The following is a 4,924-nucleotide window of genomic DNA, read 5'->3' as shown; positions in this document are numbered from 1 at the left end:
ACCAGTTCGGTATCAGATCTGTCCTCTGGACAAAGGTAAGATTCAAGGGTCCAATGTGAAGGAGGAACCTGATAGCAACAGGACTGATGGGAAGAGGAATAATGATCGCAGAGCAAGGCCGCACACCCGGGGCCAAAGCTCAGCTCTGAAATCAAACAGCGTGACTGACATCAAGAGACAGGAACACAGACAGGGCAGGAAAGGGAGGGGGAAGGGAGAAGAGCTACACCACTGCAAAGCAGAAAAAAAGCCATCTTGCACCAGGGCGAGATGAGCAGGTGAGGAAAGCCGATGCTCAGAGGTGCTGTTGCTCTCTCTGGGTAGCATTAGGCCTCCCGCTCTCCTTATGGGTCACTCTCTCTCTCTCACTCCCACTAGCACAGAGCGCTCTCAGGCATGCCAGCTGTTGTGTGCACACCAGCCTGCCCTCCAATCCCACAGATTTGCCTGCAAGGGCTCAGCCTTTATCCCCCAGGGTGCCTCTAAAGATAGACTAAAGCGTTGGGATGAGGAGCGCGGCCGACGTCCCTGTGCCTGCAGTACAGTGGGACTGCACCCCACAAGGCTGGGGCTCACCTGTGCAGGACACAGCGCTGTCTTGGGGAAGTGGCCCGAGTCTGTAGGATGAATCCCCAGGAACTAAGAGGCGTTGCCGACCTCCCCACCTCATCTTCTGAGCACAAAGCTTTGGCTCTGCTTTCTCCAACGCGCACACACACACACTTTAAAGAAATCCCAGGCAAAGCTCTGTGCTGAAGACGCTTCTCCGTGGGAGAGGATCCGAGACATTAGTCACATCGCTTAGTCACACCAGTTACCCACAGCTGAAAAGCACTCAGAAAAGGGGCTGAGGAAATCCTAAGGACCTATAGAAAGTAGAGTCTCTCTCTCTTCTCGCCTCTCTCCCACCCTGTTTCTGCTGGCCTCTCTCAAAGATTGAGATTGCACATGTAACCTTCATCCCCCATCACTCACACCCTTGGTACCTGCAGTGTGTCTGCTACGCTGGCAACATGTCCGACTGTGAAAGAGGCTTAGTTACAGCTCAAGATACAATTGGAGACAGACTTTAGAGTGAAAGGACTGTGCATGTCACAGCTCCACTTGCTCAAAGCCCAAGGAGAAGCTCGTTCAGTCAGACATCCAGGACAACCTGGAATTGGTATGGGGAGGCCACGGGCCACGACCGGGGGTCTCTGGAAGGGCGAGCATGGCTGTACGCTTGACAGCAGAGAAGATGAAGACTAGAAAACAACTGCCTTAGGAAAGGGAGCAGCTCAGCAGTTCCTCTCTACGCCAACCCCATTCAATTCACTGATGCACTGGCCTGAACTTGATGCAGCCTTGTCCTGCAAGCAACCTGCCCAAGCCCATCTGAGCCTCTGCTGCACCGGGAATGGGCACCAGGGGAACTCGGAGGGACTGAGAGGGGCCAGCTGGTAGGTGGCCAGGATCATGCACACAGCAGAGATGAGCATCAAGTGTGAGACTCCTGAGCAGTGTCATCTCTCCCAGCTACTCTGTGCCCCGATGACATCTGGGGGATGCGAGAGAAGCAGCTTAGCAATGGGGTTCAAATCCCACCCTCACCTCCCTCTTCAATGCAGCTCTGCCCGAGGGCCAATCTATGCCCATCCATGGCGTTATCTGCTGGAGGCCCTGAAGTGTGCAGCTACCGCTGAGTCTACCTTATGGCCCGAGTCGGCCTCAGGCTGGAACACTTTTCTCCTACACTTTGCGGATCTCAGCTGCAAGCTGAAGATACAGTGAAGGGGCTGCTCCCTCCCGAGACCGCAGGTCAGTCAGGCAGCCAAGTTTGGGCTTCTCAATCTCCAGCCCCCTTTACGTCCTTCCTTCCTTCCTTCTTGACCTTTTCTGTGCCATCCCTCTGGGGCAAAGTAAATACTTAGTAAAGTTCAGCCTTTCCTCCCCAAATCAATCACTTGCTAGATGGGAAGAGAGGAAATGTTGAATTTGCTAGGTCCCCTGCCCTCTCCAATTAGACAAGACCCTCACCAAAGAACAGCAGAGTCCCAACAGCACCAGGGCTAGCAAATCTACAGAGCTCTAATACAGACAACTAGAAATCATCAACTAATTTAGGAGTTGCTAAGCCCATTAGCATGTGCAGAGAGGTTTGCTGGATGCAACAGAAGTGCTCAAGCTCTTTAATTCAGAGCTGGACAGGGAGTCTGTTAGAGTCTATCCCAAAGTGCCCGCGGCCATGTGGCCAGTGACAGATGTTGGCAGGGTCACTCATGACAGCCCAGATGACCGAAATTAAACTAGGCCCTGTCGGAAGGGAACAAACAATTTGGCCCGTTATGGAGACAGCTGTGAGCAATGACACTGGATCCTCAGCCAGCGTGGGATCCTGGGTTGTCAATGCCCCCACTACCCTCACCAGTGACGAGAGATGGAAAGCCACCTATGTCCCAGCACTGCCCCTGAACACCGAGATGCCTGTGCGTCACATCGGACCAATTCCCCTGAGCCTGGGGGGCAGGTAGTACATTAAAAATGCCCAGTGGGTAGCGGTGCCAATACCAAAGCAGAGGGCATCAGCATTCAGCCTCCTCCCTCCCGCTAGGAGGGGTGCAGAAGAGGAACAACTGGAGCCGCTTCCTGCCTCCCGGTTGCAAGCTCCCTGCATCATGGTTGAAGAGCACCACTGCAGGGTTGGCAGGAAAGGAAATGGGTTTCTGCTCTATTCAGTTCCTTCCAGCTTAGGTGCTCGCTCAAATCTGCACAGGCCACACAGACCCCCAGGGGCCAGTAAATTAAACACCGTGTAGTTTCAATGCTTGGATAGGATCCCTGGGGCCTGGCAGGAAGAGACTTCAGGGTGTGGGAAGGAGGTGGTTTCTCTTGATGTATGTCAGCAAGGACAAGATGGAGCCACAGCCATACAGGGGCTGGAAGAATCACTTTGGCTGAAACCAGATTAATCTCCCTCACTTGTCTGTTAGCCTCTGCTTAACAGCATTGTAATGACCTGAAATTGCTCCTGACAAATTGGTGCTGAGGTTTTGTCTCCTCGAGGCTGCCGCGTGAGGATGGGCCATTATTCTTCCAATTTAGGTCTCTGATGCCTGTTAACATACATTAGGCTTTTCCATATGGTGCTTTTTAGCCTGGTGTCCAGGGCAGCTGCCTGGGTCTCTTCCCCCACCTACGCTCTCAGGGCTGGCCTAATGAGAATGGATGACAGCCCTGCTCAGTAATGGGACACAGATGGTCCAAATGGCTTTTTACTTTTCTGCTTTGAAGCATATTTTCGTTTTGGAAGGTCTGAAAGATTGGGAGCTTTTTTTTGTGTGTCTCTTTTTGGTTTTTTGACCAATTCACATTGGATTCCTTGAACAAAACAAGGCCTTGGAGAGAGCTGCAAACATTTTTTTACTACTAGGTCATCCAACAGGGGTACTCTTCCCAACTCTGTGCCTTTAGGTTGGTTGTTTTCCCGCTCTGTGCCTCAGTTTCCCTTCCCCACACTTTGTCTACTCTGTTTTGAGGCGGATGAGCGTGAGCAACCTGAAAAGGTTGACAACCACTGGTGTAGCTACACCTAAAACAAGCCAGAAAGGCACTCCGACTAAGTCATCGACACAGAAAGAGTTAGGGAATGGGGGTTACCCTGGTTTAAATTCACACATGAGGCTGTACCAAAAGACATTTCCCAAGCAAACAAGACCAAAGGCTGTGCTGAGAAGAGGGCTGTAGCACACTCCCATTGACTGCTCGTTAACACACATCTGCTATCCTGAGTATAAAGTGCCAATGCAGACACTTGACAACCATTTGCTGCAAGACAATGAGCCCTCCAGTCAACCATTTGTGCCCTGGGACAAATGTTTGCAAACCACCAATGCCAGCACTTGCAGTGGTAGCCGACCATGCGGACTACTCTTCAATTAACAGCTCACACTAGCATAGCTGCCGACTCCACAGGTGCTCCAGCGCTCAAGCCCCCACTAACAAAAGTTAGCAGGCGTTCAGCACCCAGGAGCCACATGGAGCGAGCTGGGTTGTCATGGGTGACTTCAACTACCCAGACATCTCGTGGGAGGATCACTCAGCAAAATCCGAGCGGTTGCAAAGCTTCCTCTCTTGCGTGGATGACCTCTACCAGACTCAAGAAGTCAACAGGCGAATGAGAGGTAAAGCGCTGCTCGACCTAGTACTGGCTACTGGGGATGACCTAATCATCGATGGGAAGCTGGGTGGCAGCGACCATGAGCCGATCACCTTCATCATCCGCCATAAAGCTGGCAAGTCAGTCAGCAACATGGAAGTCCTTGATTTCAGGAAAGCCGATTTTGACAAGCTCAGGAGGCTTGTCGGTGAGGCCCTAAGGGACCACGACCCCATGGGGAGGGGAGCTCAGGAAGAGTGGTTGCTCCTCAAGGGAGCGATTCTCGATGCACAAGCCAATTCTATTCCATCTCGGAGAAAAGGCAGCAAAAGGGCACATCATCCCCCCTGGCTCTCCAGGGACCTAGCAGACCTCCTGAGGCTAAAAAGAAAGGCCTACAAAGGATGGGATTCACCTCCAAGGAGGATTATTCTTCACTGGTCCGGTCCTGCAGGGAGCAAACCAGGAAATCCAAGGCTGTGACAGAACTCCAACTAGCTACAAGTATCAAGGACATTAAAAAGTCCTTTTTCAGATATGTGGGGAGCTGGAGGAAAAGCAAGGGCAACACTGGACCCCTGCTGAGCCAGATGGGACATCTGACACCCAGGAAAAAGCCAACCTATTAACTGGGTACTTTGCGTTGGTCTTTCATCAGCCCCATGGGATGCCCGTGCCCGCTACAGGACAGGGAGGTCCAGCTGAGGGAGATCCCCTGCTCTCCATCAATGCTGACCTCATGAAGGAGCACCTTGAGAGGCTGGATACCTTCAAGTCAGCCGGCCCTGA

This window comes from Gavialis gangeticus, unplaced genomic scaffold (assembly GCF_001723915.1).
Source record: "Gavialis gangeticus isolate Ggan-Ray unplaced genomic scaffold, GavGan_comp1, whole genome shotgun sequence".
Classification (NCBI taxonomy): Eukaryota; Metazoa; Chordata; order Crocodylia; family Gavialidae; genus Gavialis; species Gavialis gangeticus.
The sequence above is the reverse complement of the archived record's forward strand: the minus strand, read 5'-3'. Positions refer to the sequence as shown.